The following is a 12,840-nucleotide window of genomic DNA, read 5'->3' as shown; positions in this document are numbered from 1 at the left end:
GAATACCCATTTGTTTTTTTAAATTGGCTCCAATTCTTTGTTGAAATTCTCCTTCTTTTCATCTGGTTTATCTCTCTGTTGTCTTTAAGATGCTTTGTTGTTGTTCAGTCGCTCAGTCATGTCTGACTCTTTGCAACCCCATGGACTGCAGCACCCCAGGCTTCCCTGTCCTTCATTATTTCCCAGAGCTGTTAAAATTCATGTCCATTGAGTCAGTGATGCCATTCAATCATCTTATCCTCTGTCGCCCCCTTCTACTCCTGCCCTCAATCTTTCCCAGCATCAGAGTCTTTTCCAATGGGTTAGCTCTCTGCATCAGTTGTCCAAAGTATTGGAGCTTCATCTTTAGTATCATTCCTTCCAATGAATATTCAGGATTGATTTCCTTTATAATTTACTAATTTGATCTCCTTGCTGTCCGAGGGACTCTCAAGAATCTTCTCCAACACCACACTTCAAAAGCATCAATTCTTCAGCACGCAGCCTTCTTTATGGTCCAACTCTCACATCTGTACATGATTACTGGAAAAACCATAGCTTTGACTATATGGACCTTTGTTGGCAAAGTGATGTCTTTGCTTTTTAATATGCTATCTAGGTTCATCATAGCTTTTCTTCCAAGGAGCAAGCGTCTTTTAATTTCATGGCTGCAGTCCCCATCTGCAGTGATTTTGGGGCCCAAGAAAATAAAGTCTGTCACTGTTTCCATTTTTCCCCCCATCTATTTGCCATAAGGTGATGGGACCAGATGCCCTGATCTAGTTTTTTGAACATTGAGTAGTAAGCCAGCTTTTTCACTCTCCTCTTTCACTTTCATCAAGAGGCTCGTTAGTTCCTCTTCACTTTCTGCCATTAGGGTGTGTCATCTGTATATCTGGGGTTAATTATTTCTCCTGGTAATCTTGATTCCAGTTTGTACTTCATCCAGCCCAACATTTTGCAAGATTTACTCTACATATAAGTTATATAAGCAGGGTGACATTATATAGCCTTGATGTACTCCTTTCCCAATTTGGAACCAGTCAGTCGTTCCATGTCCAGTTCTAAGTGTTGCTTATTGATTCACATAAATGTTTCCAAGGTGACAGGTAAGGTGGTATTCCCATTTCTTTAAGAATTTTCCACAGTTTGCTGTTATCCACACAGGCAAAAGGCTTTAGTGTAGTCAATGAAGCAGAAGCAGATATTTTTCTAGAATTCTGTTGCTTTCTCCATTATCCAATGAATGTTGGCAATTTGATCTCTGGTTCCTCTGCCTTTTCTAAACCTGGCTTGTACATCTGGAAGTTCTCAATTCATGTACTGTTGAAGCCTAGCTTGAAGAATTTGGAGCATTATCTTGCTAGCATGTGAAATGAGTGCAATTGTGCGGTAGTTTGAACATTCTCTGGCATTGCCCTTCTTTGTGATTGGAATGAAAACTGCCTTTTCCAGTCCTGTGGCCACTGCTGAGTTTTCCAAATTTGCTGGCATATTGAGTGCAGCACTTTCACAGCATCATCTTTTAGGATTTGAAATAGCTCAACTGGAATTCCGTCACTTCCCCTAGCTTTGTTTGTAGTAAGGCTTCCTAAGGCCCACTTCATTTCACACTCCAGGTTGTCTGGCTCTAGGTGAGTGACCACACCTTCTTCAGACCACACGTCTGGGTCATTAAAATCTTTTTTTTTTTTTTGTACAGTTCTGTGTATTGTTGCCACCCCTTCTTAACATCTTCTGCTTCTGTTAGGTCCATACAATTTCTGTCCTTTATTGTGCACATCTTTGCATGAAATGTTCCCTTGGTATCTCTAATTTTCTTGAAGAGATCTCTAGTCTTTCCCAATCTATTGTTTCCCTCTATTTCTTTGCATTGTTCAATGAGGAAGGCTTTCTTATGTCTCCTTGCTATTCTTTGAAACTCTGCATTCAGATGGGTGTATCTTTCCTTTTCTCCTTTGCTTTTTGCTTCTCTTCTTTTCTCAGCTATTTGTAAGCCCTCCTCAGAGAACCATTTTGCCTTGCTACCTTTGTTTTTCTTGGGGATGGTTTTTCACAACTCTATGGATATGTTAAAAACTGTTGAATTGTACATTTTGAATGGTACACTGTATAATATGTAGGTTCTCTCTCAATAAAGATGTTAAAAATAAAATCCAAATTGTGTTTAAAAAGATATACTAACAGCTCCTGATTAAGATAGGCAAACAGACCTGCCTGACATTGTTGTTTAGTCACTCAGTGGTGTCAGACTCTTTTCTATCCCATGGATTGTACTTCACCAGGCTCCTCTGTCCATGGGATTTCCCAGGCAAGAATACTGAAGTGGATTACCATTCCCTTCTCCAGGGGATCTTCCAAACTCAGGGATCAAACCCACGACTCCTGCATTGGCAGGCAGATTCTCTACCTCTGAGCCACCAGGGGCCCTTACATTGGCTAATGTCTGATTGGTGGGGGAGGGGAGAATGAGTAGGGAGCATTGACCTTTATTGTCTGTTTCTAGATGAAAGACTCTATCTCTCTATTTATCTAAGGGTAACTTCAGACCTGGTTCCTGATCTCTAAGAGCTTTTAGTTTAAAGATAAAGTAAATCACCTATGAGAACAAAGCACTGAATTCACAAGGCATTCTTTGATAGCCCAGAATATTCTCAGAGCATGCCTGTCCAAGCATAAGGATTTGAGGATGATTAACATGTGCCAGGACTCAAAAGCTGCATCATTTACTGGTTTTTCTGAAGATGACTGTAGAAAAAAACATGAGTACCAAAGACTTGACATAAGGGTCCTGAACCTCCTGAGTCACTATTTCCCAATGAGATTGGGATGCATTGGTTCATTCAGCTGTCGCCATGGTGATATCATCCTCATTCTCCTTGACAAAGATGCTTGTAACCACAGGGTAAGTGGGTAATGAGGGAGGCAAGGCTGTGTGTGTGTGTGTGTGCATGAGTTGTAGTTATAGAAAAGTGTATGTGAACATGAGGAAGCACACATATGAGGATCTGCAAGGAATAAGGTGGTTGAATAAGAGGTAGAAGAGCTGATGGGGATCCATCATTGAGGAAACCAGAATTGGGGAAATAAACGATTCTTTAACATGTTTCCTTGTGTCCCTTTACATCTCTGAAAATTCTGGGAGATAGCTCACAGGTCAATGAAGAAACACCTGGCAGGAGACACAAGAGACATGGGTTAGATCCCTGGATCAGAAAGATTCCATGGAGAAGATGTTCAGAAAGAGACTGTCTTATGTCCATGTTCTCTCAGGGACTAAATAAATGCTGTTTTGCCCAACCAATGTTGGCTGGTTGAATGAATGTATGACTGCATCCATTCATACAGGAATAAATAAATAAACATAATTAAAAGCATGGCTGGGGGCTGGTTTCAGAAAGTCTACTTGAAGTTCACCATGTTTGGAAAGTCACTAACCTGAACATCGGCCTCTCCAACTATCTCCTGGATTTATCCAATGAATGTTCCTAGGAACTTGAGCTCAATATATTCCAGAAAACTCTTTCTTAGCTAAGACTGGACTTTATTGTAGTCATAGTCTAGGAAGGACCTTACTCATCCTTTACGTATCTCTCATATCTGTTTTGTTCATTTTCCAATCCAGATTTTCTTACCTCATGGCAGCACTTTTTTTCCTCTTTTCTATATTGGCACTGTCTGGTTCTGGCCCTCGTCTCCACTTTCAAAAGAATGGATATGAGAATTTAAATTATAATTTTCAAAAGTTAAAAACATAACTTAGACACAAATGTATACTGATCATATATCAACTTATTTCCTTTACCAATAAGGAAACCAGTAGGATGGCAGAGGCAGTTCAAGGTGAATGCATGTGTGCTAAGTTGCTTCAGTTGTGTCCAACTCTTTGTGACCCTATGGACCATAGCCCACCAGACTCCTCTGTCCATGGGATTCTCCAGGCATGAGTACTGGAGTGATTGCTATGCCCTCCTCCAGGGGATCTTCCCCACCCAGGGATCGAACCCACATCTCTTATGTCTCCTGCATTGACAGGCAGGTTCTTTACCACTAGAGTCACCTGGGAAGCCCATCAAGGTGAATAAGAGCTATCAAAGTATATATAGGCAGAAAAAGAAAGAATGCTGAAAAAGATTGCAAATTTAAGAGCGTTCCCTGGTTGTCTACTGGTTAGGATTTGGTGCTTTCATGGCTGTGGTCAAGGAAGTAAGATCCCACAAGTCATACAGTGCAAAAAAAAAAAAAAAAAAAAAGAAAGAAAGAAAAAATTACCAATTTAAATACAAAACTGGTTGATATCCTAAAGGGCAATGGAACCTTTTGTTTATATTTTCTCCTCAACAAAAAGAGTTTGCAACGTCAGTCAGTTTAGTCACTCAGTCATGTCTGACTCTGTGACCCCATGGACTGCAGCATGCGGGGCTTCCCTGTCTATCACCAACTCCCAGAGTTCACTAAAACTCATGTCCATTGAGTTGGTGATGCCATCCAACCATCTCATCCTCTGTTGTCCCTTTCTCCTCCCACCTTCAATCTTCCCCAGCATCAGTGTCTTTTTTCAAATGAGTCAGTTCTTTACATCAGGTGGCCAAAATATTGGAGTTTCAGCTTCAGCATAAGTCCTTCCAAAGAATATTCAGGTCTGATTTCCTTTAGAATGGACTGGTTGGATCTCCTTGCAGTCCAAGGGACTCTCAAGAGTCTTCTCCAACATCACAGTTCAAAAGCATCAGTTCCTCGGTGCTCAGCTTTCTTTATAGCCCAACTCTCACATCCATATATGACTACTGGAGAAACCATAGCTTTCACTAGACAGACCTTTGTTGGAAAAGTAATGTCTCTGCTTTTTAATAGCTAGGTTAGTCATAACACTTCTTCCAAGGAGCAAGCATCTTTTAATTTCATGGCTGCAGTTCCCATCTGCAGTAATTTTGGAGACCCCCTCAAATAAAGTCTGCCACTGTTTTCATTGTTTCCCCATCTATTTGCCATGAAATGTTGGGACCAGATGCCATGATCTTAGTTTTCTGAATGTTGAGCTTTAAGCCAATTTTTTCACTCTCTTCTTTTACTTTCATCAAGAAGTTTTTAGTTCTTCTTCACTTTCTTCCATAAGGGTAGTGTCATCTGCATATCAGAGGTTATTGATATTTCTCCTGGCAACATTGATTCCAGCTTGTGCTTCATCCAGTCCAGTGTTTCTCATGATGTACTCTGTATATAAATTAAATAAGCAGGGTGACTCCTTTCCCGATTTGGAACCAGTCTGTTGTTCCATGTCCAGTTCTAACTGTTGCTTCTTGACCTGCATATATATTTCTCAGGAGGCAAGTCAGGTAGTCTGGTATACCCATCTCTTTCATAATTTTCCACAGTTTATTGTGATCCACACAGTCAAAGGCTTTGGTGTAGTCAATAAAGCAGTAGTAGATGGTTTTCTGTAATTCTCTCGCTGTTTCAATGATGCAACGGATGTTGGCAATTTGATATCTGGTTCCTCTGCCTTTTCTAATACTAGCTTGAATGTCTGGAAGTTCACGGTTCACATACTGTTGAAGCCTCACTTGGAGGATTTTGAGCATTACTTTGCTAGTGTGTGAGATGAGTGCAATTGTGTGGTAGTTTGAGCATTCTCTGGTATTGCCTTTCTTTGAGATTGGAATGAAAACTGACCTTTTCCAGTCCTGTGGCCACTGCTAAGTTTTCCAAATTTGCTGTCATATTGGATGCACCACATTCACAGCATCATCTTTTAGGATTTGAAATAGCTCAGCTGGAATTCCATCACCTCCACTAGCTTTGTTCATAGTGATGCTTCCTAAAGCCTACCTGACTTCACGTTTCAGGATGTCTGGCTCTAGGTGAGTGATCACACCATCGTGATTATCTGGGTTGTGAAGGTCTTTTTTGTACAGTTTTTCGTGTATTCTTGCCACCTCTTCTTAATATCCTCTGCTTCTGTTAGGTCCATACCATTTCTGTCCTTTATTGAGCCCATCTTTGCATGAAATGTTCCCTGGTATCTCTAATTTTCTTTAAGAGATCTTTAGTCTTTCCTATTCTATTGTTTTCCTCTATTTCTTTTCATTGATCACTGAGAAGGCTTTCTTATGTCTCCTTGCTATTCTTTGGAACTCTGCATTCAGATGGGTATATCTTTCCCTTTCTTCTTTGCCTTTTACTTTTCTTCTTTTCTCGGCTATTTGTAAGGCCCCCTTAGACAACCATTTTGCCTTTTTGCATTTCTTTTTCTTGGGGATCGTCTTGATCACTGCCTCCTATACAATGTCAAGAATTTCTGTCCACAGTTCTTCAAGCATGCTGTCTATCAGGTCTAATCCCTTGACTCTATTTGTTACTTCCACTGTATAATTGTAAGGGCCTTGATTTATGTCACACCTGCATGGTCTAGAGGTTTTCCCTACTTTCTTCAATTTAAGTCTGAATTTGGCAATAAGGAGTTCATGATCTGAGCCACAGTCAGCTCCTGGTCTTGTTTTTGCTGACTCTATAGAGCTTCTCCATCTTTGGCTGAAAAGAAAGTAATCAATCTGATTTTGGTATTGACCATCTGGTGATGGGCAGAGTCTTCTCTTGTGTTGTTGGAGGAGGGTGCTTGCTATGACCAGTGCGTTCTCTTGGCAAAACTCTATTAGCCTTTGCTCTGCTTCATTCTGTACTCCAAGGCCAAATTTGCCTGTTACTCCAGGTATTTCTTGACTTCCTACTTTTGCATTCCAGTCCGCTATAATGAAAAGGATATCTTTTTGGGGTGTTAGATCTAGAAGGTCTTGTAGATCTTCATAGAACCATTCAACTTCAGCTTCTTCAGCATTACTGGTTGGGGCATAGACTTAGATTGCTGTAATATTGAGTGGTTTGCCTTGGAAACGACCAGAGATCATTTTGTCATTTTTGAGATTGTATCCAAGTACTGCATTTCAAACTCTTGTTGACTATGATGGCTAATCCATTTCTTCTAAGGGATTCTTGCCCACAGTAGTAGATATAATGGTCAGCTGAGTTAAATTCACCCATTCCAATCACTTTTAGTTCACTGATTCCTAAAATGTTGATTTTCACTCTTGCCATCTCCTGTTTGACCACTTCCAATTTGCCTTGATTCATGGACCTAACATTCCAGGTTCCTATGCAATATTGCTCTTTACAGCATAGGACTTTACTTCCATCACCTGTCACATCCACAACTGGGTGTTGTTTTTGCTTTGGCTCCGTCTCTTCATCCTTTCTGGAGTTATTTCTCCACTGATCTCCAGTAACATATTGAGCACCTACCGACCTGGGGAGTTCATCTTTCAGTGTCCCATCTTTTTGCCTTTTCATACTGTTCATGGGGTTCACAAGGCAAGAATACTGAAGTGGTTTGCCATTCCCTTCTCTAATGGACCACATTCTGTCAGACCTCTCCATCATGACCCGTCCATCTTGGGTGGCCTTACATAGCATGGCTCATAGTTTCATTGAGTTAGACAAGGCTGTGGTCCATGTGATCAGATTGGTTAGTTTTCTGTGATTGTGGTTTTTATTCTATCTGCCCTCTGATGGAGAAGGATAAGAGGCTTATGGAAGCTTTTTTTTGTTAAGGTTTATATAAATAAACTCATTTAATCCTCACAATACTAAGACATGTATATCTATATAATTTTACTATTCATACCAATTATACAGGTGAGAAAACTGAGGCATAGACAGATTAACACCTTGCCCAAGAGCACAGAGTTAGTAAGAGACAGAACAGGGCCTCACTTACCCTACACTGCAGCGGTGCATACTTACCCACTGGGCACTGTGCCTCTCATGCCCTCATCTCTACCTGGCTAGGCAGGGAAAGGTGAGAGGAGCATTTAGCGGCCACCTGCTTTGGACCAGGCACTTGACAAAGATCTGTATTCTCCAATCTCAGGAGAATTCAGTGAAGGATGAGATGCAATCCTCATTGTCCACATGGGTAAGCAAGACGAGAGAAGTCTGATTATCTGCCAAGGCCACACAGCCCACAAAGAGGTGGAGCTGAAATCCAAACCTTGGCCTGAGCTCTGTCCTGCAGGTTCTCCCTCTCCAATCCCCATAGGGAGCTGAAGAGAACAGAGACTGGGATGAGGAGGCTGGAGAGGGGCTCTTTAGGTGCTCCTCAGGTCTAACACCTGATCAGGCTTCCCAGGGGTCTATGGGAATCTCTGGACCTCCTCCCATCCTTGTGTGGTAGGGAGGGGAATGAGAGAGACAGGAGACTAAGTCCTTAAAGATGGGCCTCCCTGCTGCTCTTCAGGGGGCTACTGGGCCACTGGGGGCTAGAGAGATGTCCCCTACCCCATCTACTGGTTGCAGGGACCAGGCAGGATGGGGAAGGTTTCTGACCCACTGTGATCCCCAGTGGCACCTCCTGATTCTTGCACTTGGGTAAAGAGGGATAAGGCCTCGATGGGAGCACCTTCTCCAGAGGTTAAGGGCAACAACCAGATGGCCAGCTGGGCAAGGACTGGAGCACCAGGAGCAGCCCAGGGCCTGGTCAGCCAAGGATGGTGGGGGAGCCACCAAGAGCATGAGATGGGACAGAAATACTGCCCGCAAAGACTAGGCCTATGGCCCCCTGCCTCCCTTCTGACCCAGCTTCTGCCAGCCCTGAAAAAAGGGTCAAGGGTGGTGAGACAGCTGAGCTCTGTGACTCAGGCAGATGTACCATGGGGAAAAGAGAAAATGAATGGCAAGAAGGACCCAGGAGCTTCACTGGGGTAGGCACCACCAGTTCAGTGAAGCCAGGAGCACTAGAAGTGCCCCAGCCATGGCCACCCCTAGCCACGGAGCCCAGGGCATGGTCCTGACCACAGGCAATTCCTCCAACTCTTCCTCTGCCTGGAATTCCAGGGTAGTGTGCGTCCTGGGGCTATCCCCCAGGATGGAGGTTCTGGGGTTTTCATGGATCCTAATGGTGTCTTTCAACACATATTTGTTCTCTTCGGAGGCATTGTGAGGCCCCATGCCCAGGGAGTTACTGTGGCTGATGGTGAGATCTGCGGAACAGCCTGAGAATGGCTGGCTGTCCATCCTAGATACCAGCCTGCCAGGCTTGCTCAGCTCCAGCTCTGAGCCACAGCAGTCAGAACTGCTGTCTGGCCAGAGTGATGTGCCTCCATTGGCAGTGCCTGTGGGCACTAGTGATGCAGATGTCTCCTTCATGAGTCTATTGCTGCTCCTGATGGTGAGCCTTGTGTTGGCAGGCACCTTACTGGTCACTGTGCTTGCAGGTATCCTGTGGTCAGGTATCCCACTAGTAGGCACTTTGGGTGGCACCATGCCAGAACGCACTGAGTTGATGGGCAATCTGGATGGTGCTAGACTGGTGGGCACTGCACTAGGGGGCTTCAAGCTGGTGGGCAACTTGGAAGGCACTGAGCTGCTAAATGCTGAGTTGGTGGGCACCTTGGAGGACACTGCTGGCAGTCATAGGGTTGTTGGGTACCCCTGCCCCACTGGAGCAGATGGTACCTTCAGCCTGGTCACCAGCACCTCCTGCAGAGGTCAAGCCAGTGGAGGAGGAGGAGGTGCCAACAGATGGAGCTGACAATGAGGGTCCAGGTAAGTGGTTGCCCTGGGGGTAAAACGGGCCAAGGGCTGGAAGGAGACAGTCGGAGACACAGGCCCATGGAGTGATGTGGAACTGGAGACCACGCCTGCTGTGTGAGTACTGCCCAGTTCTGTGTCTTGCTCCTGATGTACACTGGAGGTCAGAGTGCTGAGGGCCACCGTGTCAGACAAGGGCTCCAGGGGGCCACCCAGCCTCTTCAGGACAGCCCCAGAATGGGATGCTTGTGGGGCTTTGAATTCTCTCCCAGGGACTCTGGTGGCTGGTATCCTGGACAGGCATAGGGTAACTTGGCTCGTACTCTGTGTGGCCATTGCCAGGGATGCTGGGGGCCACAGCACGTGTGGAGGGTCTTGGAATCTCAGCAGGAACTGATGGTGGCCCCAGTGGGGCTGGAGGGTGGTTTGGATTCCGTGGCAGGTTGCTCTGGTAGACACGGGCCACTTCATCAGTGAGACCAGTGTGCTCACAGGCCCTCAGCGCCCCAATGAAGGAATGCACCCAGCCGTTCTTTTGCCGAAGACTGTTGAAGAGGTCCCAGAGGGTGCCCTGTTTCCCCCAGCGCTCATAGGAGGCCCGAAATTGGTCCTGGTCACTTGTTGTGAGGCAGGACAGGTGAGGCAGAATATCCAGAACATGAACATTGCAAAAATTGCTGTGATGGTAGCAGATATACTGATAAGTTTTGTCCTCGGCAAACATCATCACTGTCTGGGTTCTGAAGTGGCAGAGGGCTCTGGCCCATGAAGGGTGGATGCGCTGAGAGGAATAAAGGCTTGAGTAGCTGCAACCCGGCGACCTGTCTTCAGCTGCGCCTGCCTATGGAAGCTTCTTGATGGGAGAGATTGACTGAGGGGGAAACTGGGTCTTGTTCTGATGGGTGGTGCCATGCTTAATAAATCTTTAATCCAATTTTCTGTTAATGGACATGGCTGTGTTCCCTCCCTGTTATTTGATCTGAAGGCAAACTATGGTGGAGGTACTGAAGATAAGGGCGACCTCCTCCTTCAAAAAGTCCCATGCCCACCTGCTACACTCAATGCCCCCAACCCTACAGTGGGCCACTGCTGACCCACACCTCCGCTGGAGACTCCTAGACCCTCACGGGCATGTCTGGGTCAGTCTCTTGTGGGGTCACTGCTCCTTTCCCCTGGGTCCTGGTGTGCACAAGGTTTTGCAACTTAGAAATCACTTATGAAGTAAATTTAACTTTGCAGAGTTAAAGTTAGGTTAATAATGTGATAAATCTAACTAATAAAGTAACTAATCTAACTGTTACATCTAATAAATAATAAATAGGCTATGTAAAATAATTTGTAGTTGTTGTTCACTCACTAAGTCTTGTCAAGCTCTTTGCAACCCCATGGACTGCAGCATGCCAGGCTCCTCAGTCCTCTACTACCTCCCAGAGTTTGCTCAAATTCATGTCCATTGTGTCAGTGTTCCTATCAAGCCATCTTATCCTCAGCCACTCCTCCGTTTGCCTTCAATCTTCCCCAGCATCAGGGTCTTTTCCAATGAGTAGGCTCTTCACATCAGATGGTCAAAATATTGGAGCTTCAGCATCAGCATCAGTCTTTCCAATGAATATTAAGGGTTGATTTCCTTTAGGATTTACTGGCTTGTCTCCTTGCAATCCAAGGGACTCTCAAGAGTCTTCTCCAGCACCACAATTTGAAAGCATAAATTATTTGGCCCTCTGCCTTCTTTATGGTCCAACGCTCACATCTGTATATGACTACTGGAAAAACCATAGCTTTGACTATTCATATCTTTGTTGGCAAAGTGATGTCTCTGATTTTTAATACCCTGTCTATGTTTGTCATAGCTTTCCTTCCAAGAAACAGGCATCTTTAATTGCACGGCTGCAGTCATATTCTTCAGTGATTTTGCAGCCCAAGAAAATAACATCTGTCATTGCTTCTACTTTTCCGTCTTCTATTTGCCATGGACTAATGGAACCAGATGCCAGGATCTTAATTTTTTTCATGTTGAGTTTTAATCCAGATTTTTCACTCTCCCCTTTTACCCTCATCAAGAGGCTCTTTAGTTCCTCTTTCACTTTCTGCCATTAGGGTGGTGTCATCTGCATACCTGAGGTTGTTGGTATTTCTCCCGGCAATCTTGATCCCAGCTTGTGATTCATCCAGTCTGGCATTTTGCATGATGTATTCTGCATAGAAGTTAGATAAGTAAGGTGACAATATACAGCCTTGATAAATTCTTTTCCCAATTTTGAACCAGTCTGTTGTTTCGTGTCCTGTTCTAGCTGTTGCTTCTTAACCTGCATACAGGTTTCTCAAGAGACAGGTAAGGTGAAATGGGACTCCCAGCTCTTTAAGAGTTTTCCACAGTTTGTTGAGATCCACACAGGTAAGCACCTAACAGAAGCAGAAGAGATTAAGAAAAGGTGGCAAAAATGCACAGAACTATGCAAAAAAGGTCTTAATGACCTGGATAACCACAATGGTGTGGTCACCCACTTAGAGCCAGACATCCTGGAGCGTGAAGTCAAGTGGGCCTTAGGAAGCTTTACTACCAATAAATCTAGTGGAGGTGCAGAATTCCAGCTGAGCTATTTCAAATCCTTAAAATGATGCTGTGAAAGTCCTGCACTCAATATGTCAGCAAATTTGGAAAACTCAGCAGTGGCCACAAGACTGGAAAAGGTCAGTTTTCATTCCAATCCCAAAGAAGGGCAAGGCCAAAGAATGTCTAAACTACCATACAGTTGCCCTCATTTCGCATGCTAGCAAGGCTGTGTTCAAAATCCTTCAAGCTAAGCTTTAGCAGTACATGAACCAAGAACTTCCAGATGTACAAGCTGTGTTTAGAAAAGGCAGGGCAACTAGAGATAATATTGCCAACATTTGTTGGATCATGGAGAAAGCAAGGGAATTCCAGAAAAACATCTACTTCTGCTTTGACTACACTGAAGTCTTTGACTTTGTGGATCACAGCAATGTGTGGAAAATTCTTAATGAGATGGGAGTACATAAAATAATGTCCTCCTTCACATACTTTAATTAAAAAAAAAAACTTTAGACAAGCTTAGTTCTTAGCATGCAGTATAAATTTGAAAGACTGCTCAGAAATCTGTTTTTGCTTTATTTCTAAGTTTTCAATCATTTTACTCTCCTGTTTCCTAAGGAATGACAGTTACATTGAGAAGTGGGACCTCAGAGCCTATGTCCTGACTGGCTTGCAGCTGTAGCTACACCTGGTCTTTGAGAATCAAAGGGACAGCCTGGAGGCAG

The 12,840-nt window shown here is 44.0% G+C and overlaps 1 pseudogene; it reads right to left on the bottom strand.

Annotated features, from left to right (window-relative positions):
- Positions 1 to 8,724: 8,724 nt before the first annotated feature.
- On the bottom strand, positions 8,725 to 10,288 carry LOC102285617 (mitochondrial antiviral-signaling protein pseudogene; annotated as a pseudogene).
- Between the last annotated feature and the right edge of the window lie 2,552 nt (positions 10,289 to 12,840).

The sequence above is a fragment of the Bos mutus genome, chromosome 3, assembly GCF_027580195.1.
Source record: "Bos mutus isolate GX-2022 chromosome 3, NWIPB_WYAK_1.1, whole genome shotgun sequence".
NCBI lineage: Eukaryota > Metazoa > Chordata > Mammalia > Artiodactyla > Bovidae > Bos > Bos mutus.
Note: the sequence above shows the minus strand (reverse complement) of the source record. Positions and strands in the feature narration are given on the sequence as shown.